Genomic DNA, 25,633 nt, shown 5'->3' with positions numbered 1-25,633 from the left:
GATTCAAAAACGTACGTCAGGGCTGGTCAGGATCTCTCCTGTTTTGTTTCTTTCCTCCATGAGTGTACGAGGGTGGGTCCAGCGCGTGCTCCCCTCTGAGGTTTTTTTTATTATTATTTATTTTTATCTTTATTGAAATGTTGGTTACGCCACCATCGCCTTCACCTGAATGAGAGACTGAGAGGCGCTGCGCTGCGCCTCGGCGGCCTTGGAAGCTGGTTCTTTATTCTATGGCCTCGGCTGGACGCTTCTCGCGTCGGAGACCCTACCGTAGTTCCATGCACCTGTGACAGGCTTTTCACTCTACTACATTTAGTTTTGATACTCGGTGGCGGAAACAGTGATTTTATTCCCCACCGACCTGTAGTCAATAAAATAGAGAAAGAGCGATGCAAGCGACGCAACAACGATGGTGCGTCGAGCACACAGCTCATCACCCCGTGAGCTCGCCCAACGCCTCCTGTAGGCGTTGGCTCGCCTGAACCCATGGGCACTGAGCTAGAGCTTCAGAATAAGGCGATGGCAGCGCCGCTGCAATTTAAACGTTTTTTGCACCACCCCTCGGCGCCTGTCAAGGCGTCCGCTGGAACCACTCCAGCTTTCTAGTACACTATAGTGTTCTCGGTGGAGGAAGGAAAAAGTTTTCAGGGAGTTTCTTTTTCCTCCGTGGTCTTCTCGCCCTCTGTGGTTTCACGCCCCTTCTTCGCATCGGCGTTTCAATTGGAATTGTGGCAGTCGTCATTTATTCGTGGTTTCCGTGCTTTGTCAGAACGCACGCAAAACCAAAACTTGCGGCCGTGCTGCACAAGCGACTGAATTGCGACAAAATCTCGAGGTAAGATAAGACGTTGCTCGTTTGAAGCTTCAGTTCCAGTTCGTGCCGGCTGCAGCGTAACATTTCTTTTCCTGCGGTAGCTATGCCACTGCTTCATTTAAAATCAAGTGTGCTGAGCTCCAGCAATTAGCAATGAAGTTATTGCTTTGATAACTCTGAGAACGATTATTTTATGAGAATTGTGTTTTTATTGTGCAAGGAAGAGTAAAAAGTGTTCCCTATACGACAATCGCAAGGCAATATCGCCAGTGGTCACATCAGCGTAGCGATTGACACGCACGAAGTATTGTTGTTAGAAAATGATGCCCATGTTGCAAAATCCTATTTAAATTTGAACGGGCTTATACAGTTCTAAACTGGATTTGAAAAAAGTTAAATTAAGCTACGGCTTTTACGCGCCAAAACCACTATATGATTATGAGGCACGTAGTGGGGGAACTCCGGAAGTTTGGACCACAGTTCTTTAACGGGCACCGAAATCTATACACGGGCACTCACGCATTTCGCCCCCATCGTAATGCGGCCGCCGTGGCCGGGATTCTAAACTGGATTTAACAGGGACCTGTTTAACAACAAACAGGTATAAACAGGATCCACTTACACCCAAACCGGTTTGAACGGGGTCCTGTTTGTCATATTTGCAAGCAGGTTTAAACGAGGTGCATGCTTGCTTGGCACAAAAACTGGTTGAAACTGGAGTTTTGTGGCAGCCATACTGTATGTCAACATTCATACCAGTTTAATGTTTGAACATGTTTGTATGGGGGGCTTTGTCTATAAAGACAATTTTATCATCTATAAGTAAGATATGCACGGGGCCAATTTTAAGCTGTATGGGAATTGTGCGACAAATAGCTGGCATTACGGCTTTTACTAAAGCTGCATGCACACACAAAACGCTTTCGCCAGCCATGTCCTTTATTAACATGTGCAGACACACCCGAAGATTGACACACACACACACAGACACACAAAATTGTGTCGACGACACCACTCTACTCCGAATGTGTCGTCGATTAAGCGCAGAAAAACAGGAACAGCTCGGAACATTCTCAAAGCAAACGACGATATTTTCCGAATTTCAAACCGATTTCCCAGTCCTGACAGGTCGATACGGTCGCCCCGCAGATTGCTGCCCTCGCTATTGAGAGTGTCTTTAATGAAACACTTGCTGAAGCATACAGGAAACATATGGTTGCTTTCGTTTCCCTAGGAGGCGCTGCCCTAGGGCCATGGCCGGTAATATAACAGTTGCCCTTATTTTCCCGTTTTCGGGTGTCACTGTGCGCGCGCGATGCCGGCCGGCCGATGTGGTAGTTAAATTGTGTGTACGTTGTGCCGAGGGAAAATGTGGTACTTTTTGTATGGATCAGTGATCACAAAACCAGTGGGTCCGCGTTTGCGCTCGCAGCATCTTTCGGGTTGTGCGCCACTGTAGATTATCGTAGTTATCGCGTTTTCTTCGTTCCCGGCTCATGAAAAGCCTCTGGTACTGTCGCTGCGCCCGCATCGGATCACAGTGCACGGAAGAATTTGTTGAAAACTGTGCTATCACGTGCTGCACTGTATCCGAAATTCTACTGTGTTTACGCCGGAAGATCCGTGCACCGACGGCCCTTTCCGCGGTACCTGCTGTACGATGCCGCGGCACCTGCGACACGAAGGACCGTTTCAGCAGAGCATGCCTGAAAATGTAAGTCCGGCGCTTATGCGCATTCGTGTAGTCTATGGTTCGTGAAGTGTGCATTGTTATACGGATCACAAGATGATTAGTAAAGCGCAAAAATTATAAATGTGCTTTTCGAATGTTCATTAATGTCGGAGTACACATTTAGCGAACAGTGTCATGAAACTTGCCCTGAAATGTATTGATGTTGCGAAGAGCTTGATCTATAGTTTATTTGCTTTGTGCCATGAAGTATTCTAGCGCCAGTGATTGGTGGGTCAGCATGGACACAAAAATTCTAGCAGGGAAAGTTTGCTGTTTGTGTGCGTAATTTTTTCAGCGAGAAATCGTGTAGGCATTTCTAGAAGTACGTCGATGTGTCGTCTTCACAGCTAACGGCTGTGCGAGAGGGCACCCGATTGCTGTGTCTGACGCATGGTCAAACCAGCATGTATGCAATTTTTTTCTATTTACAGAGTATCGTCAGACAGCGTGTATTTCTTGGGTTGGATGTACGGTGTGATTTCGTGTGTTTGTGAAAGTTTCTGATTTTACGGAGAAGCCGAGATTAAAACAGCAATGTTTCCTTTTAGTCGAGAAATCCTTTTTTTTTATCTCTCCTGTGAAACAGGGAGTCTGTTCTTGTAATTTTCAGCGCATCGTCCTTTGGGGCAATGCTTTGTTGCCCCGCATAAATGAATTACGTTTTGGAACGCTTTTCACATGCTAAAAAATGTTCTTCATAATACAATTCACATTTCACTTGCTATAGATATACGTTTGCATGATGCTTTTGATAGTAGATTCGTGTTTCATGCAGTTCCATTTACTTGTTAAATAACTGCCTGTGATGTAACAATCAGATATTTGTACAACCAGATGCAGATTCATGTAGCTGGTTGTACAAGACTTTTCACAATGTGACATGATCTTGTTAAATCACAAGTCTGTTGTTTCAGCAGGCATTACAATAAATTGAAATTTCTTATTGTTCAGGATTGGTACAATTTTGTGAGCCTAGGCGCCCACCCCTACACCACATAGGAGAGCCTGAGGCACTCCTGCAGCCTGAACAGCACACCAACGCATTTGATCTTCACGCTACAACAAGGTGTGTACAAAATGGTCACTGCCACTTACACAGGCTGTAGGCTTTGTTGGTATAATTCATACCTGCCAACTCTCCTGAATTTTTTGTGAGGTTTACAATGTTGGCCTCATTCTACGATTTTACAAATGTTGCGTTACGTTTTACAAGAATGAAGTTATGTTGGTTCAGATGTTTTAAAGCTGGTGAGAGATGGGTGACATGAGGTTGCTAAAGTGCACGTAAAAAAAGCGATTGGGATGGTACTTGCTCTGCTTTCTTATTAGCAGTGCAACATTTTTAACTAGTATACTAGAGGGGCACTTGCTTTAGGCAAGTTTGTTCAGATAAATTACTGAAGCAGGCTCAATGGGCAGCAGCGAAAGCGCTGAAAAAGCTCTGTGATGTGAAAACCAATGTTGTCAGCTTCTGGTGTTTCAAGTTCACTGCTGCTTTGTGCGCTGCGTCTCAAGTTAAATAATGTTTAATTATGTGTGTATGTATCCAACAATGTGGGTGCTGAGAGGAAGCTTTAAAGAAGTGTGTGCTGCCTCCCCAACAAAGGATTTCATCTCTGCAGCATTTCTGCAAAATATAAGTTCACAGGCTGGCAGGTATGACATTGTAGAACACTTGTCGTAGATTCCTAAAGTCAAGTTTCGATCTACTTCAATTTTATATTTAGAATCTGGCCTACCTTCAGTTTAATCAATTTACCTGTGTTGCCTCCTCTGAGTTAAATATAACTAGGGGCTAGAGTAGATATGCATAATATGCTTCATGCTGACTGTGTGGTGACATATATTTTAGGGATTGTGTTGTGAGACACGAATATCCTTATATTTCTTGGTATGAGTAGCCTGACAAACGCAGAAATGCTTCGGTTACTTCTTGTTATATCACCCACTGTGGTTGCTTAGTGGCTACGGTGTTGGGCTGCTAAGCACGAGGTCTTGGGATCGAATCCCAGCCACGAAAGCTGCATTTCGATGGGAAAACACCCGTCTACTTATATTTATGTGCATGTTAAAGAACTGTAGTTGGTCCATATTTCTGGAGTGGCCCACTGCACCATGCCTCATGGTCAGATTGTTGCTTTAGCACGTAAAACTCCATAAATAAATTTTTTTTTCACTTTTATTGTGCTTTCCTGTAGGCTTCTTTTCTAACATGCACGCCTGCATGGATTTTGTGTTCTTGATTATATTTGTCTAAGTATTCAAAGCTCTTTATTGAATTTTTTTGTCTTTACTTTTTTGGACGGGTGGGGGAGGGCACTAATTCTCATGATACTACAGAGAAAGGGACCTCAGAACAAAAAAAAAAAGCACAGGAGGTTGGGTAGCTTCAAAGTGTTTGAAGCGCCCTGAATTCAACATTCCATCTGCTAGCACCACAAGTGTAAAAACGTTTTTAATTGCTTTGTTTTTATAAGCTAGCTGTTGAATACATAGCCACATTGTGAGAGGGTATGCTTTTTTATTCTTTTGTTTGACTTGTTTTATTGAGTGTTCTCCTATTTAGTTTCAGCTACACGGAGTTTTACATACAGGGGAATTTTGTGAGGATATCTCTCGGTATTCTATCAGGTTAGGTGTCTTCGTGACCACTAGGAATTCGGTATTGTGCAAATATGGCAGATAATTAATAGGGATACCTTAAATAACTGTTTAATTAGCAATTATAGAGGAAACATAGCAGTTAAGAAATTGAGGGCGCAATGGGTCATATCACTGACTCAACAAAAATTTCTCCAAACAATATCGTCTTGGGTGCTAGAGCCTGCAATACTTTGGTGCTGCGGGCACCCCAGTGTAAATATAAATATGAAATATTTAACAAATATGAAATAGTGCACCGACAGGATGCTAGTAAGCTATCGGAGGAGACGAAAGATCTGATGAAGAAACGCCAATGTATGAAAGCCTCTAATCCTACAGCGTTTGATTCAATCGAAACCTCAGCAGTCATGGAGGCATTACGGAATCAGTGTAGACGAGCCTTATGTAATAATACTGAAATAGCAGCTCCACAGCCACCGTAGTCCTCAATAAAGAAAGCAACAAGACCCCAATAAAGAAAGGCGTCAGGCAGGGAGACAAAATCTCTCCAATGCTATTCACAGCGTGTTTACGGGAAGTAATCAGAGACCTGGATTGGGAAGAATTGGGGATAAGAGTTAATGGAGAATGCCTTAGTAACTTACGATTAGCTGAAGATGTTGCCTTGCTTAGTAACTCATGGGACCAGCTGCAATGCATGCTCACTGACCTGGAGAGGCAAAGCAGAAGGGTGGGTATAAAAATTAATCTGCAGAAAACTGATGTTTAACAGTCTCGGAAGAGAACAGCAGTTTACGATAGGTAGCGATGCACTGGAAGTGGTAAGGGAATATGTGCACTTAGGGCAGGTAATGATGGGCAGTAGTGAGGTAGTGCATTTGGCAGGCATTCTCAGATCATGAACAGCAGGTTGCCATTATCCCTCAAGAGAAAAGTGTATAACAGCTGTGTCTTACCAGTACTCACGTATGGGGCAGGAACCTGGAGGCTTACGAAAAGGGGTCTACTTAAATTGAGGATGACGCAACGAGCTATGGAAAGAAGAATGATGGCCGTAACGTTAAGGGATAAGAAAAGAGCAAATTGGGTGAGGGAACAAACGCGAGTGAATGACATCTTAGTTGAGATCAAGAAAAAGAAATGGGCATGGGCAGGACATTTAATGAGAAGGGAAGATAACCGATGGTCATTAAGGGTTACGGACTGGATTCCAAGGGAAGGGAAGCATAGCAGAGGGCGGCAGAAAGTTAGGTGGGTGGATGGGATTAAGAAGTTTGCAGGGACGACATGGCCACAATTAGTACACGACCGGGGTAGTTGGAGAAGTATGGGAGAGGCCTTTGCCCTGCAGTGGGCGTAACCAGGCTGCTGCTGCTGCTGCTGCTGCTGATGATGATGATGATCGCTGCACACTGCAAATCGAAGGACTGGGGCACACCGGCATCGCTGAAAAAGAAATCAATGAGATCCCTCGAAGCAAACCAACCACTATACCATAACTCTTAGTACCAGAGGTGTGCATGGAAAGAGATTACTGATGAGTTGATACCATATGGATTAATTTGTAATAGTACTTTTGAGTACAGCAACCCTGTTCTCACGCGGAAGAAATGAAGGCGCCTACAAGAGGATCATCGACTATCGCTGCCTCTGTAACCACTAACAGTTAAGGACACAGGACAGCCCACGAAGACACAACATAAACACACAGGCCCGTACATTGTTACAGAGGTGCTCCCTGCAGACACATGCCGCATCTTGAACCTATGAATATCGAATGGATCGACGCGTTCAGACTATGTCACGAGCGTCCATGCAAGCCAGATGGAACAATTTAAATCGGTGCCGGACAGCGAGCGCAGAAGCGAGTCAGACTGATGAGACTCTCTCAGGATGAGATCGTGCAGGATGGTCGAGTGTAATGAACGAACATGGCACCGTCATTACTAGGCCCTGTTTTTCTCAGAAACCGAGGTGCCTCGAAGACGTTGAGGAGACAGTCCCGCAAGTGGCAGGCTGCAGGCCTGCAGCCTTGCCGCCACCCTCGGTTTGACTGCTTTCGCTGACCGCAAGCGCCTCCCTTTTCTTCGAGCCCTGCGTCTTACGACTCTGGAGGTGTACAGTAGCCTGTGTCATTGAGAGAGTGAAATTGCATTTTAAAGAGAAAGGTTGTGTGTCTGTTTGCTCCCCCTAGCTCACGCCACACCCTATTTGCATAGGAGCCGCTGGGGGCGAGCGTACGCCTGTGCCTTACTTTGGGTCTCGTGTTTCTGGTTTGCAGTGGCATATTCGCAGGCTGCTGCCAACCAGAGCTAGTTTTTCTAACCAAGTGCGTGGTTAGCTAGCTGAGTCCGCGCTCAATAAATTTTGCACTTGCCAAGTTCAGTTTCTTGGTTCTCTTAGAACATGATACAGTAAACATTTGCCAAAATAAAATTAAGTAGGCCCCTAGGAGGCTGTTAGAAATTGATAACATCACGCCGAGCTGGTGTGGGAACTTCATTATGGTTTCGCAGCCCATATTTCGTTCTTGTGTCTTTTCTGGTTTATCAAGCCTCCTCTTTTGGCAGCTACATCTTTTTTTTTGTATTGCAGTAGAGTATTTTACTAATGCAGCTCAAATAATTGTTTTTCTCTTTAGTGTCCCTTTAAAGTTTTGTCTAAATTATGTCGCATGAGCTGACACTGTGCGAAGGTTGGTTTGCATGTCAGCAACTTGTAATCACCATCTTTGAGGTGCTCAGAGATGGCACATAAATTGCTCCTTATTGCAATCAGTCCATGAAAAGCCATAGAGAGGATTATCTTATTATGTTCAGCTGTAAACTCAATCATACTGTGCTTGCTGGAACGCTGACAAAGGATTGCAGCGGAAAAGCACTACTCTAAACATTTGCATTTGAACATTTTTAATCCCCATATGCTGTCTTCAACAAAACACGTTGAGTGTGTAGGAAATGTTTCGGCAATTGTTTTTATCTCAACTATCGCGCAAAAATCGGTTCACCATGTTGACTAGGCACCATGTTCACCATATTTGTATCTAGCTTGATCTCTGGAGTTGACTATTATTTTTCACAAAAAAAAGGGGTTTTCAATGATGCTGCCTTTTCGTGATACTGCATAGCCACCAGTTTGTCGAAATAATTGAACAAATGCTATTAGCTTTTCTGTAAAAGCAAACTTATCTTGCACAGCAACTCGAATAAGCCTTTTTCAGCACAGTTGGTTTAGGATGTTGGTAGAAAATGGTGCCACATAGAAATGTGCTGCATCGGAAGGCATGGTTCTTGCTCACTGTATCCATTGTGGCATTAGCTGGTTTCTACCATAGTTACTCAATTCTAAGCACCCATTTTCTTTTCCACGATCGTGATGCCCAAAGTGAAGGAGGGTGCTTAGATGCAAAACATCTAAAATGACCCTCTCCCTCTTCTTTTCACGGCAATATCTCAACAAAAAAGGTGCAAGAAATAACATATTATTTGGCAAACATTCAAAAGAAAGATTGCTAGGTGCAGACAGTGAACCCACCACTTGTGTGGTTTCACAAAGCAATGCGTGCCCGCGATGCCCGCAAAACTTGCCCAGCGCCGCCGGTACCAGGGATAACACGCCGTGCCGCCATCTGTAGCGTAGTGTCGGAACGCAGCAGCGCACGACACGGCCGCCAGGATCGGCATGCGGCGCCAGGGAACCCTCGTCACACGCGAGAATCCAAGTGACCATGCATAAGAAACCAGAGATCATGGTGCTGACACCACGCCACCTCGGTACTGATGGCTACGGCTCGACAATAGAGTGAGCAAGTGCGCTTGGCAGCCTTGGCTACATGCTCTTTTCGCAAAAAAAGGGGCTGCTTAGGTTTGCAAGCAAACTCTTTCCCATTTCCTTTCTTTTTCCCGAAAATAGCGGGGTGGGGGGGGGGAGGTGCTTGTAATCTCGAAAGTGTGTTATGTTCCTTTCAGTAGTATTCACAGTGCACACATACTAGAGAGATAAAGCACAGGCACATGGGGGCATTCACAGCGCACACATACTAAAAAGATAAAGGACAGGCAGACAGGGCATTCACAGCGTACACATACCAAGAAAGTAACGGTCAAACAGAGAAGAACGAAAGAGCACAGTGCTCTTTCACTCTCAGTCTGTCGCTTGTTTCTTTGGCATGTGTTTGTTGTGAGCACCATCAAAATGAACTGTTACCAACTTGCCCAAGCTTCTATTCGTAGCACTCGGGATTTTCGCATGTATGAAAAAGCCTTATTCAATTCCAGAACAATTTCATTTGTACTACATATAGTACGGAACTTGCCAATGTTTATTTTAAATGCTGGATTGGATAGGAAGATATTGTAGTATTCTTTATGGGGATCTGGTGCATTAAGCTTGTGTATATGCTTAATACCCCTGTCACATGGGCATCCGCAAACTTCTTTTAACTCCGTAGTCTCTATCTCACACGGTAGTCCTTCTGCTAAGGGAGCTTATTGAAGCTTTTGGTCAAGGATCAACGATCTCCTTCGGCGGCTGAAGGGAGTACTCTCGTGCCCATACTTGTTGTAAATCTGGTAATTTAATCATTGCTTGCATTAAAATTAATGTTGCTTGTGTTTCTAACATTTCTATTGATTTAAATAAATGTTCAAGCACAATTCAGAACAGTTATGCTTGCTGTTGCACAATACTCTCGTCCTTGGCTGCTTCACACCATGTTTTTCACGTCTTTCAGGGCATTTACACTAGCCCAACAAAATCGAGTCAAGCCAGCTTGTTGGGCTGGAATATCCCTGTCGAGTTCATGTAAACGCTAGTCGGTTGGGCTGAACAAGCATCGAATCAGGATTAATTAGCCCGAGCTATTTTCAGCGTGCATGTAGACGTGGACAGGCCTGGCCCGCCAGCGCCAAGACTTGCGCAGGAACACTGGGATGTGACAATTTATGCGGCGGCAGCAGGGATAGCATCAGGACAAAGTCAAGACAAGGCACTGTGCAGTGCTACCTCATCGTAGCGATAACGCATGAAACAGTGCTGTTGTAGACGGCAGTGGTAACCAGAAGCCCAGTTCAGACACGTTGATGTCTCAACTTGCCGCTATGTTCCTTCATCGTCCAGACTTGTTAGAGTCGAGTTCATGTAAACGTGGTCATGTTGGGCTCAGCCAGCCTGATTTCTGGCTCAACCAACTCACATCAGGTTCGTGTAAAAGTGGCCTCTGTCATGCTAGTCATGCAGTGGTCGGTGTGGTCACTCGTGACTGACACCAGCACAGTTTAAACAACATAAAAGCAAAGCTCGGGAGTTCATCGTGCACGAAATGTTCTGTTATAGTATCGTTTGGAGTGGTTCGGGCAGCGAAACGTGAAGCCAACTCGCCACACCGCAAAGCAGAACACAGATAAGCACAGGGTGGCTAGCATCGCGGTCAGCACTGCTGTGTTTAGCGAGCACGCTTTGATTTTAAACGAGGTGTATGTTTTTCGGATCAAATATATTTAATAATATTTTTATGGAAGGAGCTTTAATTTCAATAGCTACGAGTGTATATAGAAGTTACATTCTTGTACAAGAACAAATCATCGCTGAATGCACCTCTGGTGGCTACTTTTAAAAACTTCTTATTGGCCGTGTGATATGGCCACAACTTCCTTGAGGTCAAGCTCCGTTGGGAAATCTCACACTCCCTTATTCTAAAGGAGTTCATGGGCACCCATTTTAACCCTTTGAGGGTCGTTCCTTTTCACCATATGCGACCGCCCAGGGTCGATTTTTTTTATTGCAGATTCTAATTCGCGTGAAGGACCTGTTTCGAAAAAAAAAAATTACCGTAATTTTTCTGCGGTGACCGTAAAGTGAGAAAAAAATCTTTTGCATTGGTATATATGTACTGTTTATTTATGAATAACAACAATAAAAAAAAGGAAATAAAGTTATAAGAATCAAAAATTTGATGCATCGTTATACACATAAGGCTTAGGAAATGCACACACAAGAATATTTCGCAAGTGTCAAATGTTCCTGCTCTTACACTAATATTTATGCCCATAGCGTAATCGAACTGTGTAGGTGAGTGCACTCAAGAAAACTGTGGTTGTGTGCCCGTCAGAAAAGCAATACGTGTGGCAAACTTCCGCTAATCTTCATCTTGTCACCAACCAGAGGCAGTTAGTTTTCGCAAGTCTCAAAAAAGAAAAAGAAAGAAAAGGCAACGCATGCACGGCGGCATCCTTTGTATGCGCACCCCTGTGAGCACTAAACGAGCGAGAAGCAGGCGGTCGCATCATGTCACCCTTTGAGTGATTAGTAACGAGATAGCCATCAGTTTTGCGAGCGCAAGAAGCCAAAACCGCCCGCAGAACAAAACCCAAACCGACGCCTGCCCGTGCGTGCACCAATGTGCGAGCGGTAGTATATAGACATGCTGGAGCAAATGAGCTTTAAAACCAACCGTGCAACAAAAGCTGAGAAAGGGAGGCCTGAAAAAAAAATTCCCTGTATTCCCACATAGTGACAGCGCATGCCAGAAATGAAAAAGTTAGGAAATTGGCGCGCATTTTAAACGTACATACGGTGCCGTAAATATACGTCATCAACCATTTTTGGACTTGTTCACTGCGCCATATATTTACTTCATTGACCCTCAAAGGGTTAAAGTGCTCTTTTTTCACGGTTCTTCATGGACCTGTTTTCAGAGGATGTTAGCACTCCTTTATTGCGAACTGCCATGGAGCTAGTTTATGCATTAAACTAGCCCTCTTTCATCAAGAAAAAGCCTTATTCAGCACACAGTTCATAAGGAAGGAAAGAAGGTGACAGGATACAGCGCTGCTAACAACTGTATTGTCTTATTGCTCACACAGCGATGTCGTGCGAAAGACAAAAGGGGGAGAAGAGATTAATCTGATTGCATGTTGCTCGCACAAATACGAAAAGGGCACACGGCATGGCTAGCATGACACTTATTCTACAATGATAATAAGCAGTCTCACTATCTGGTCATCCTCTGGGTGGAGAGCTAGCACATTGGTTCCCTGTCTTATGTATCAGGAAAGGGTCACATATCTCTTCATTATTTTGCCACCTCAAGCAGTTTTCAAACAAATAGCTGCAGCTGCATTGAAACCAGTGCATTACCACTGCCAACTGACTCGTGTATCAAGCTTGCGCGGTTACGTTGCCAAACAAGCTATACATTGGCTTGTTTGGCCTATGTAGCATCTACTGCAGGATAGCAGTAATAGAGACTGCACCTGTGTACTCTACATGCGTTTTTTCCCAGGCAATGATGCATCCCTTTTCACTATTTATGTGCCTACACAACAAAACAAGCTTGTTCCGTGCCGAGAAACAGTTGTAGAAAAAGCCAACACGGGGCAACTTTTCTTGGCACAAAACAAGCTTGGTTCATTGTTTTGCATTCATAGGTTCAGTGGGTTTTGGATTTCATACAGGTTCCATGCTCATACTAAGTCAGACAAGCTTGCAGGCAGTGCTTCTGCAATTTGTACGGCACGGTGACAGCGCAGTGCGAACCTCATCTTCGGAAGGAAGGTGACTGACGGCACCTTCCAACCTGCAGATGACTCAGGTTGGGCGAGGCACCAGTGTTGATGTTTGTTCACTTGTAGAAAACAGCAGTTTTAGGTTCAGTGTGGTCGTAGGAAGACAAGTTAAAGTAATATCTATAGCCTGAATAGGCACATTTGTCTTGGGGCATCAAGCTTTTTTTCTTGCAACTGTCTGCACGGGTGCTTCCCTAGCATTGGTGTGAAATTGGCATAGAGGTGTGCATCAGGGAACTCCTGAACAATGACCTGCTGTGAGTTCATGAGTGGTGGTGCTGGCTAAGACTCCTAGGGTTAGTTCTAGTAGTAATACATAAATACCCAAGAAAGTGGATGGTGAAACCATGCCGCTGTAGCTCAATTCGTTAGAGCATCGCATTCGTAATGCGAAGACGTCGGATCATTCCCGACCTGCTGCAAGTTGTTTTTTCATCCACTTTCATTGCCATTAATTTATCCTTTCTTTAAAAACAATTAGTAAGCACAAGTAATTTCCCCTCTGTTGTCCTTGGTGTCTTTGTTGGCTTATGATATGATCAATAAAAATTGAGCCCCTCGGTTAATCCCCCTTCTTCTCGACCTGCTGTAGTTGGCACTTTGAGGCGAATGCATCGGCTACCACGCCCTTGATTTTCTGTTGGCATGCTTGTACTTGTGCTGTCAGTAATTTCTTGGCTTGCCAAATTATCTTGAGGCCTGGCAGGAGTAAGAAGTGCTAGTAAAGAAAGAGAAAGACATGATACGAACGAAAACATACAAGAAGACATTGGAAAAAGCAAGAAGTGAAGGAAGCATGCGGAGACGCCATCTTAGAGAGATAGAGCGCCTGCATAGAATGATGTGGTGGCTTGTGCACAGCGTTCTGGGAGAAGGCAGCCAAATAATGCCGCTCACTGGGTCCTGCCCCAGTACCGTGGTGATCCAGCGACATGGCACCTGAATACCAGACTCAGTGAGCAGCTGACTGCTGGCTCTGGAACTACCACTTGCCTGGACCAACCTGCCGAGACACGTCAGCACCCATGCCGCTGAACGTGGACGCATGAAGGTTGGCTGCAGCTAGTCACTGTCCCATCTACGGAGCTAAGCTTAGTCGGTGCACACCAGGTGTGCCAGCTGGCACTAGTCTCACTCTGCCGGAGCGTGACAGTTGCGGAGTGATGCATGCTCATCATGTCAGCTGGAGCACCGGTGATGCCAGACTCCAGTGACGACTGATCATGATTGGGTTGCAACAATGGACCACAGACCGAGTGGCAAAGGACATCGCGAAGGACATAACTGGCACAGTAAGCGCCCCTATGCTAGCATTTAAACGATTACCCCATAGATGTTGGTTAATGCGCTATAAGTGTTGTATTTTAAGGTGCACAATTTAAACTCCTCATGCAGTGAATGTTGTCTTGGTATCGCACCTTAAATTCGTATGGTCATTCAGCCTGCTCAAGAGAACGTACCAGGCACTAACGAACACATGACAATATCGGCCAATGTTGTACACGTTTAGCGGCCTGAACGCTGACGTGTCTCGCAGGGTCGATCCGCACCAGTGGTAGTTCCGGAGCTGGCAGTCAGCTGTTTGCTGAGTCTGATACTTCAGTCGCACATCGCTGGATCGCCACGGCAATGGGGCAGGACCTAGAGTGGCGTTCTTTAGCCACCTTCTCACGGAACTCCGCGCCCTGGCTACTATGTTTTTCCATGTATGCAGACTGTCTCTAAAATGGTGTATCTGCATGCTCCCTTAATTTCTTCCCTTTTCCAGTCTCTTCTTGTCTATTTTCGTTCTTTCTTTCTCTTCCTCTCTCTTTACTTGCACTTGTCACTCTGGACAATGGCCCCCCATTTTTCGAGTTTTCGCTCTGCAAAAACTTCCATCGTCCTTCTTCACCTCTTCGGCTTACACGGGTGCTACACTTCAGGACACCAAGGCACACCTCACTTCAGTTCACCATTTTCCCATTCACAGGTCACTGCACTTCACCACACCAATGCACACATCACATAAGTTCTGGTTAGTCGGAGCAACATGTAACTGTCAGCGACAGCACCATTCACAAGGCATTGTTGTATTCCGCGAGTGCTTGAGGAAGACTCCTCACCAGAAGTTCTAAACACTATATGCATGTGCAACGTGATGTCCCCAAGTATGATTGTTTACCTCTTGAGTGTTCTTAACTAAAATGAACATATTCAGTAAAGTCAGTGGTGTCTTTCGTGGCATGTTCACTCACATGGCCCACGGACTCCTGCCTGCCGGCTCTTGTCTGACGTAGACGTATCCAGACGGGAAGCTATGCACTGGTCCTGGCTCTCGACGCCGGTGCCTCGTCAAGCCATCACCTCAGACAGAACGACTTGGATGACACCAGGAGTTGGCACGGGACCCAGACCTGCACCCCAAGGCCTTGTCAAAGTTGCCGGACGCAGCGATGACATGTCCGTTGCTCTTCAATTCTTGAGCCTGTCTTTTCTTACATACTCTCAGTTTAGACTCCGTGCTCGTCACCTTTACCTTCTGAGGGATCATTTCTGTCGTCGGTATGTCTGCTTGGTATGGACTTTCAGCAACCAACTCTGTGATGGCTGTATGAAACGGTTGCTTTGAAACCCTTTGAAATGGTCGCTCAATAATAGGCTATTCCCTAGACGTACCTTTGATACCAGCCCTTTCAGTGTGGTTATCTGACATGTGTCACAAGATCGCACAAAACATGTCACCTTGCATGCACGGCCAAAAGGACTCTGATACTCTGCTCATTGTTTTCCTTACTACTTGATGACCAGCCATAATAGTGTCTTGCACCAGATTGAGCACTGCCCTTCGTAAACTCAAGGACACAGCCGACTCTCGCATTTCTCTTATCATGGACCCTGACTGTTCGGTACAGGAATTCTCCAACCTTCTCAAACTTGTGCATGACCCAACTCTTCCTACTTTGAATCCATTTGTCTGAAATTTCAAAATAATGTCACAGATTACTATCCTCTTGTCTTCTTCCCATTTCCACCACGGTTATGTCGGTGTCTCTGCCTGAATTATTCTTTACAGGGACATCTTTCCTGTCTTTATTCCTTGTGTTTTTCTCCACTGCAGATATGGTAGATTCCCCAGTATGCATATCCGAACTTTCATTGTATTTTGCAACGATTTCAGCGGATTCATGCTCCATCCTACTTGCGATTTTTGTAGTGCAGAAACACCAGTGGGGATCTGGATCATCCGCTCTTCTGCCCCTGGCACATTCCCAAGAAAAATGTTGTAAAGTGGTTTCTTTAACACACCGGGCTTCAATCCATCCAGAGTAATAAGGTGTCCAAAGCAATACTCGTGCCACAGGCATTCGCCGTACTGTCCCATCTGCATATCGGACTGGTGTTTCTGTACCCGTGATGTCATTTTCTGGCACCATGGATTGCTTTACAAGGACGATGTTGGGCCTAGTGTCTCTGAGTACACACTTTTCATCCCTGCAGCATTCCCTCTACCACTGGCATCGGGGTTTCTGAGTCTTCCAACCTCGGAGACGTCGTGACAGCGCTTGCCTTGTCCCTTGACTCCTGTTCAATTTGCTTCGTATTGTCAACATCAATGGGACTTTCGCTTGCAACAATGCAACCTGTTTTATTTTCCGACTTAGCTTGCCAGGTTTCTCTTGTTTATCCATGCCATCCGCCTCCAGAGCACTTCAAAAACAAACTGTGAGTACGACCCAGGGAACAATTCACAGCTCGATGCCCTATCCTGCCACGCAGAAAACATTTGATTGTGCTCCAAGCCTGTTCCTTCTCTGGTGTCTTCTTATTTTCCTTCCCTTCTCTCAGGTTCTTTTGGCCTTGCTCTTCCAAATAGCGGTCGGCATGTTCTGATAGCTAAGCCACTGTCTTCAAGCTGTGCTCTCTCAGGAATACTGTGACTCCCTAATGACATGATGCCAGGAACTGTTTTGCAATCATGTTGACCCTGAATTCTTCAGATGTTCTTCCTATGTCAGCCATCTCCATCCAGCCATCAAAGTAGTTGGAGATTCGAGCAGCGAGCTGCTGGCTCGTCTTGCTTTCCTGTGGTTTCAAGCTTTGGAAAATCTCCCTGAAAACTTCGGCAGGTAGTCTCAAGCAATGTAGGAGAGCCTTCTTCACCTTGTCGCAATCTAGCGCGTTAATCACTAACATCCAGCTGAATACAGCCAATGCTTCTCCTGCAAGACACATGTTCGATACAGTCGCCCAGTCACTCCTCTACGAGCCTTGTCCAATTGTGATTCTCTCAAAACGCTGTATGTATGCATTGAGGTCATCTCGCCTGGGAACTCATTTTCAATACCCCCTGAAGTGCCGCATCTGATCCGCTATCTCCTTCATCTTCTCTACTGGTACTTGCATGCAGCTGCAATTTCTTTTTCGTCAACTCTTTTTCTATCATTAGAGTCCTATAGGCATGCTCATCCGTGGCTTTGGCTCTCCTCAGCTGCTTTGGCTCTCTCCTCAGGCTACTTCGTGGCATCTCACGCCTCTGCCTGTTAACCGCTTATGCTCCTCGTGACACAGTGCCCTTATGGCCTTGGCTGACATGCCTGCAGCACTCCCAGCGACCATCACATGATCAAGGTCCATTCCACTGCTCAAGATACCCTGAGGCACATGACTAAGTTAGTGGGATCTTGGTAGGCTCGCCAATGTTGTCACGCATACGTCAGCGCCTGGTACGTTCGCTTGAGCAGGCAGGATGACCACATGGACGCAAGGTGTGACACCTGTGGCACCAAGACAATATCCACTGCATGAGGAGTTTAATTGCAACACATTAAAATACAACACTTACTGCACATGGAATGTGTCTTCCCTAACTATGTTTTGTGCTCAACCCCCCCCCTCCCCCCCCCCCTTGTGTTAACCAATGTCTATGCAGCGATCATTTATACGCTACTGTTGGGGCACTTACAGTACTGGTTATTCCATCACGGATGTCTTTGCCGCCTGGTCTGTGGTCCATCGTTGCAACTCGGTCGTGATCAGTCGTCAACAGTGTCCGGCATCACTGGTGCTCTGGCTGATGTGATGAGCAGCGGCGTAGCAACAGGGGGGGCTGGGGGGCCGTGGGCCCCAGGTACAAGGGGCCAGTGGGGGGGGGGGGGTCATATACGTCTGAAGACACCCCTCTTTCCGCCGGCTACACCGCAGGGGGGGGGGGGGGTTGACAGAAGACCTACGGGCCCCGGGTGCCAGACGACCTAGCTACGCCACTGGTGATGAGAGCACAATCACTCAGAAACTGCTGTGCTCCAGCGGAGCGAGACTCATGCTGGCTAGCATTCCTGGTATGCACTGGCCCAGCTTGGGTCTGTATGTAGGATGGTGACTGGCTGCAGCAAGCCTTCGCGTATCCACATCCAGCAGTGCGAATGCTGACGTGTCTCGGGTCGGTCCACGTCAACGGTAGTTCCAGAGCCGACAGTCAGCTGCTCATCGAGCCTACACTAGGGCGGGACCCAGAATGGCGTTCTTTGGCCATCTTTTTCCAGAACGCTGCACTTCATCACGCCCTTCCATGCACGTGCCCTTTCTATAAGATGGCGTCTCCGTGCACTCCCTTCACTTCTTGCTTTTTCCAACGTCTTCTTGTCTGTTTTCGTTTGTACCATGCCTTTCACTTCTGCTTTCTTTACTTGCACTTGTCACTCCTGACGCTACCGATATGTTCAAGTGCAGACTTTTCAGGCTAAAGTTCCTTCCTTTGCAAGTGTGGTTGAAGGAAAGGTGGCACTTACTGATAGCTATTCTAGACATTAGTGAATTGAACTGGCAAATCTTGGTTACGCCTTGTCCATAGTTCTGTAGGAGTTAGTGAAGGGTTTAGAAAATTGACCTCACTGGTAACATGATGATATTCACTTGGTAAGTGACCACAACATTATCTAGTTACCTGACTAGACAAATTTTCGTCGTTCTTTTGTCAAAATCTCCTACAGAACTTATGGATAAGACATTGTGACCAAGGCTCACTGGTTTGTCTTACTCGTGTCCACAGTAGGCACCTGTAAGTGCCACCTTTTCTTCAAGTAGACTTGCAAAGCAAAGAACCTTATCCCAAAAAGTCTGCACTTGAAGATATTGGTAGCATCAGGTCGTACAGCTCCATATCAACTTCGCAGTGATGCTAAGGGGTCACCTGTGCAGACAGTTGCAAGAAAGCTTGATATATTAAATCCAAAAGAGCCCCTTCAAACCAAGAATTTATGTTCAGCTTGCCTTCCTCGGAGTGTCTACCAACCGGGAAAACCGGGAATTCTCAAGAATGTTGAATAGCCTGGAATAACTTGGGGAAAACTCAGGGAATTTGTGCCTCTATCAGGGAAAATTAGCTATAATTTTATTGAAAGAGTTGAAAGTCGCGGTAATGCTAGCCCGACTAATAGACAGGAATCGTAATGAATCGTCTTTGATGTCTTGTTGTCGGCTGGAGGGGTTGCCGGTGTACAGTCAACGACCGACTTTCCAGATCCCTGATAATTTGGGCGGCTTCGTGGCACCACCACGCACCCCATAGAGTCAATGTATCAGAAAGTCTGGAATTTGGGACACAAGAAATCTTCGTCGTCTGATTTGCCGGACATTTTTTCGTTACCGCAGGTCCAAAATAGCATTAATCAAAGCCATCACCGCTGTCAATTTGATTACCTCGCCGTCTTGAACCGGCGCTCTCACCAGCGCTGGATTAAAAGGGGGGTCTAAGGGGGCTGCAGCCCAGGGCCTCACCTCGGGCAGTAGGAGAAGGAGGCCCATTTATTCTAACCTGCCTAGTATATGGAACCATGGGCAACGGAACTTCGAGCGACATGCATGAAGCGAGAAAACCAGAACGAGCAGACGGGGCCCCCTGCCTGATGTAATAGCATGCGTTTAGCCTGATCATTTGGGGAGAGCTTGTTGAGCTGCAAAAACAGGAATCCCCCACCACCCCAGTGGGGCCCTCATTCTTATGAAGTGAGGTGCGTTTGCTTGGAAGAGTTTTCCTGGTTTCCTGTCAGTCCGTCTGTCTAGTGCTGTCTGGAGAGGTGGGGCAAGGGGGAAACACCTAAAACATGTTATGTGGGATGAGGACCTAAATCTCCCTTGCCCCTCGTCACCACCATGTAACCCTCCACCTCTCAAATAGCTCTACCGGTGTACTTCTCATAGAAAGGATGCACTGCAGTACCCAACAGTGCCTCCCATTCAACTTTACCGTGATGGTAATTTGGGCGGGGGAGGATGAGTCCGATAGCAGATGATGAGTCTGACGAGTGCCAAGAAACAACACTCCAAGAACCAACTCACTTGTTTCCTGTTTATTTGGCTTCAAATAATCGTGTTCCCACCCACAAAGTGTGCCTCGAGAGGACGAATGAGATGGCTTCTCGTTGCGGCAACAGAGAAGTACAGACACCCCCGCAGCAAGAGGTAGTTGCGAGATTCTCCAAAGTGACCCTGCTAAGTGGCCAGACTAAGTGACTGCTTTTGGAGTGTGTTCCTTGAGAAAGGGCCATTGTATTTTCAAAATCGAGCAGAAAATTTTCCGTCTTCCGAAAGGCAGTACGAAACTCAGAAACGCTATGTCACCTCATCTTTTCGTGTGAAAGGCTGTAAATGGGGAGGCGTACGAGCAAAACTGGCTAATGCACTCAGAGTCCAAAGGTTCCGTTTACTGTTTCATGTGCAAACTATTTTCGATTTCAAGCAACCCCAGTGCTTTCACCACACACGGCTTTTCTGATTGGAAAAGAGCTGAAGAAAAGGTTTGCGCACATCAAAATAACGTCGAGCACCGGAACTACGTGGCAGCATGGCTCGCCCGCTCTAACTCGTGCAGCACAATTGACAAGGAGCTGGTTAAGCAACTTGTCACTGAGACCGCTTACTGGACAGAGGTGTTGAAGCCCGTAGTCATTGTAGTTAAGCTTCTAGCTGAGCGCAACCTAGCGTTTAGGTACAGTGAGGAGATTTTCGGTTCACCGAGAAGTGGCAATAATATGGGAGTGCTTGAGGCCATTGCCAAGTTTGATCCCTTTCTAGAGGAGGGCATCAAACGCTACGGGAGCAATGGAAAAGGTCACCCATCGTATCTGTCAAAAACCATTTGTGATGAATTTACCGAGCATACAGCAAAGGCTGTCAAGGAACGTCTCGTTGACGAAGTGAAATGCGCAAACTACTTCTCTTTAATTGTTGATTCGACTCCAGACCTTACTCATGTTGATCAGCTGTCAGTTGTTTTACGATACTATTTAAATGGGAAAGCGTACGAATGCTTTCTTGTATTTGTTCAAATTGAATCGCATCCGGCTTGTATCTTTTCGATACCATGATGTCCCTCTTGACGACCGATGGCATCTTAATCGATGATTGTAGGGGCCAAGCTTATGATAATGTGAGTAATATGTCAGGAAAATACAAAGGACTGCAAGCTCAAATCAAACATCTGAACGAATTGGCAGTCTACATCCCGTGTGCTGGTGATTCACTGAACTTAGTTAGGTGTGTAGTGTTGACAGTTGCCTTGAGGCAGTCAAAATTTTCACTGTAATTCAGAGACTGTATGTGTTCTTTGCTGCCTCACCTCAGCAATGGAGGTATCTTTTGGTCAGCATGGGCGGAACTGGCCAGCAGCTTGTTTTGAAAAGTCTCTCTGAGACCAGGTGGTCAAGACATGCTAAATTATGTAAGGCCATTCTGAAAAATTTCAATGCAGTGTTGTGTTGCCTTGAAGCTACATCAAAGAACGAGGAATAAAATGGCGACGCTAGGAATGAAGCGCACTCTCTCTTCAAGAAAATAGCAAAACTAGAGACTGCATTCATGGCGATTTTCTGGAATGAAATCTTGGAGCACTTTGACAAAACAAGCGTAGCACTTCAGAAACCAGGCCTAGACATTTCAACTGCTGTAGACCTGCTGAGCTCTCTAGCAGGCGTTAATTCTTTGCGACTTCTCTTTGATACCTTCGAAGAGAAAGCGTGCACGCTATGTAGCAATCAATGTTATCAGGATGAGGGCAAACGCATCGTTTTGAGTAAGCACCCGGACGGAAAAAGCGATAGTGCGCTACAAGGTAGAAAGCAGTTTATTGTAGAGACCTACAACATTGTACTTGACAGTCTAGGCTCTGCTTTGCAAGTGCGAAAGGCTGCCTACACTGAACACTGCGAAAGGTTCAGATTCTTAAAATCGCTGACAGAAGTTGGGAGTGAGGCCTCTCTGGAACAGCAGGCTGAGAAGTTGGTGAAAACATACAAAAATTATTTGGAGCCAGCATTTTCCACTGAAATCGTTCAGTTTGTGAACTGTCTGCACAACTCTGTGTGCCAGGACATGAGTCCCCTGGGAATAATGAAGTTGCCGCACGAAAGAGAGCTTATTGATGTGTTTCAGAACCTTTCTATTGCTTTGCAAATGTACTTAAGCATACCCGTGGCAAACTGTGAGACCGAACGATCGTTATCCAAGTTGTCGCTGATAAAAAATCACCTTCATTTGAGCCTCCTTGACGACAAGGGGAACTCGCTATCATTTCCATTGAAAGTGACCTGCTCCGCGATCTATCCTTCGAACAGACTATATCTGATTTCGCCAAAGCGAAGGCGCAAAAGATGCCATTTTAAAAGAGAACTGTTTGCGCTATGCATGAATAGTTCCAATAAGCTCGTTGTGTCGCCTCCCAGCCTCCATGTTGCCAATGAAACACTGAGTGATGTAATTCAAGGTATGCAAATCTTCGTTGTTTGTCTCTTGTTTTTTCTTCTTGTGATATTTAGCGTGCTTATAAAGAATTGTATTTTTTTGTTTTTGATAGTGCCACGTTTACTTGGTGTCGCCCTTGCGTGTCTTACCTTTAACGAAAATATTTTCACATAATGTTTTCTAATTACAGTTGGTAATCTTCACCTTATTCTAGTGCATCTTTATGGTGTTTGTATTGCCTTAAGTATTGTATATATCTATTGCATATTTATAGAGTAACTTGTATAACGATTACTGCAGTCTGATTCTTGAATTTTAATAAAAAATGTTTTGGATACAACCATGCGTCTCCTCACGGGATTAAGCTTAGTGATGCAAAGAAAGCCTAGCTTCAGAAGGATCAACATCTGAGCTCTGTTGTCTTTTCTACGTTCTTGTTCGGCTTGAATGCATTAAACTTTTCCTTAAAGCCTAGCTTTTGCTGGAAACAGAATGCAGATTAATCACAAAGTGAACATATGTGTTGGTGTTTACAACAGCACGTGTTTCAAGTAAGTTTTGTTGTTTTGCTTATAATAGTAACAATAATAATAATCCCATTGATCGCACTTCATTCTTTTTAATTTTGTGGAATTAAAATGAAACATAGCATATTTCCAGTAGCGTAGCAGGCGACAGGGGGGTGGGGAGGGGTCAGTATAGGGAAAGGGGGCCTGCATGCTCATTAGCCATCGCTACTAGATACTTTTCAGTTGTAAAACTCCGCCTAGGAGCGGTGCGAGAACGTGACCCTCTGCCGTCTCCTCTCGCGAAGTGGCGCTGCCGCCACAGTTGGCCCGGTTGTCTTCGGAAGCTTCCCAAGGCAGCAGCGCGCCGCCATCTCAATGCCAGATTCTTCTTTTTTTTTTATGCTCTTCATGGCGCTAAATATTCAAAGAATAGCCTTTTTACATTGTGCACTCTGTAAAAAGCAGTTAATAGGTGACTGAAGAGGACAGCGAGGCTTTTCGTTTGTGGCATGTTGTTTTATGTATAGATGAAAAAAAGAATAGGACTGGTACAACGCCGGATTAATGAATCTAAGCATGCTACATCGATATTCACAAACGACGCGCTTTCTTGGTTGCTACAGCTGCTTTTTGACTGCTTTCTAGTTGACAGTTTGTATCCCTGGAGGAAAAATGGACCCGCATAACAATGAAGAAATTCAGTACTTCGCATGTGAACGCGAACATATGCTGTGCACAACCAAGAAGAGGGAGGCAGCACTCCTCTAGATCATCTTAAACCTTCCAAAATATCTCTCCGCCTCAAGACCTGCCTCATCCAGGGAAGCTGACGCACTTTTGTTAATAGTTTTCATAAAGCCCAGCATCTTTGGTGTCGGGTGCTGTAAGGAACCTTGCTTGAGACTTCTGTACTCAATTAAGTAACTGTCGCAGCCAACTGCTGGGATTTCAGAACTTATGTGTCCGCTATGCATAGATCACATGGTGCGCCCTCTCTGACTTTATGAATGACATATCCTCACAGATAATAAACAACATTGTCGTCTATGTTTCCTCGAGCATAAGTGTGCTCATTGCAAGCACATTCTAGTGAGCTGCTTGGCTCCAAGCAACTTATCAATGTCGCTTAGCTCAATGGCATTGCGAAGACTACTTTTTGACTTGCAGGCTTCTGTGGTCTGCTTGAATGTGTCGTTGCCGCCGACGAGCACAGGGCCTGGAAAATCTTTCACACTCTCACATAGCGCTGTTTTAACTGGTGTATACAGGCTTAGAAGGCGGAATATCTGCGTGAAGTTGACTATATATTTGGATGGGACTCATCTCCACCGAAGGAACGCACTAGTCCAAAGTGTCGCTGAAAAAACATGAGTGAGTGAATTTCCTAGCAAACAGTGCAATGTGAATGCAGTCACAACAAATGTGAACGGTGTGCCTTACCTGCAGTGGATCTTCATTTATCTTGGCTGTCAAAACATAGAGTGCACCTTGACACAGCAGATTATCAACAATGTCTAAAGTCGACATCAGAGTTACTCGCAGCGACTCTGTCGTTTGTTGTGATGCCAAAAGCTTCAGGTTATTTTGAACTGCATTCTGTTCTGTCAAGTTTAGCAGTTCCAAGAAATCTTTGATGACCTGAAATGATTAGTGCAACAAGTTTATAGCCCTTAGAAAATGCGCACGAAGTTCAAAGGTGATGGTCTGGTACATTATTTCATCGAAGAACGCTCGCAAATTTTAATAGCACAAAAAAAACGGGAGTAAAAACATACAAAGTGATAGTTAGGAAGGGTGCTGCACCCTCCCTAGCAATCACTATGTCTCTTTCTCGTGGTTTTTCTTGTTTCATTGCCGTTTCATTGCAGGCATGTTTGCTCACAAGGCGAGCAGTATGTTACTGGCACACGAATAAGAAAAATGAGCAAATCGTAATCGTGGCACACTGCTGCACACATCGGCGTCTCTGTCCGCCCGCACGAACGTTGCTTGCACCGCCCGCCTTCGAGCCGACAAGTGTCGCGCGCACCGCCCCGCGGGCGCGACAGAGAGGGGCCAGGTGCCGCAGCAGATTTTGACAACTGAAAATGATCTAGTAACATTGTGCATTAGCCCAGCCCCCATTTTGCCTAATCCGGCCCTGACTCTCGCACGCAGATCCGCTGGCAGCCGTAGCCACCCCTGTGGCAACGCTAGGCCTAGCTGCTTCGACGTTCGCTATAAAGCTTCTTGCCGTTGGGTGCCGTGTTTTTTATCGGAAGAATTCGCTGCTGTCAGCAATGGCATGGACTCCGCCTTTGTGGTCCTCACGATTGGCTTAGAAGCTTGAAAGCACGGTGCGTTGCATAATGTCGATTCCCGAAAGTCAGCTTCGCATCTGTACAGAAATGTTACTTGGTGGAGCATAACAATCGCGGGAAGGGGCTGTTGCCATGGGACACAGTGTGTATTCCTTAATTATACATGTGTGCACCTGGTATTTCCTGTCACAGTACGAGCACCGATATGCATAATACATGTACTGATAGGCCTTGAGAGCGTTTTCAAATGCGCCTGTGGCGGTTTGAGCCCCTAACGGCAGTAAATGACATGCATCGATTTTTTCCAACTGGCCAATTTTTCGGACATTTTCGCGGCCCCTAGGGAGTTCGAAAAATCGGACGTGGAGTGTGCAACTGACCAAGAAGAT

At 45.7% G+C, this 25,633-nt stretch overlaps 1 protein-coding gene across 7 annotated transcripts in view; it reads left to right on the top strand.

Annotated features, from left to right (window-relative positions):
• The first annotated feature begins 483 nt into the window (after positions 1-483).
• Positions 484-25,633, top strand: part of LOC135906848 (arylamine N-acetyltransferase / N-hydroxyarylamine O-acetyltransferase-like) — a 72,453-nt gene continuing 47,303 nt past the window's right edge. For 3 of the 7 annotated variants that reach the window (XM_065438453.2, XM_065438450.2, XM_065438449.2), the window contains exon 1: positions 541-835. The gene's annotated coding sequence lies outside the window, so the exon portion shown is untranslated. Of the gene's footprint in view, positions 836-2,092; positions 2,529-3,497; positions 3,613-14,994; positions 15,432-25,633 lie in introns of those variants that run through there. The other 4 variants (XR_011514514.1, XR_011514513.1, XM_065438451.2 and 1 more) reach the window with 4 other exon arrangements.

The sequence above is a fragment of the Dermacentor albipictus genome, chromosome 5, assembly GCF_038994185.2.
Source record: "Dermacentor albipictus isolate Rhodes 1998 colony chromosome 5, USDA_Dalb.pri_finalv2, whole genome shotgun sequence".
Classification (NCBI taxonomy): Eukaryota; Metazoa; Arthropoda; class Arachnida; order Ixodida; family Ixodidae; genus Dermacentor; species Dermacentor albipictus.
The sequence above is the reverse complement of the archived record's forward strand: the minus strand, read 5'-3'. Positions and strand labels throughout refer to the sequence as shown.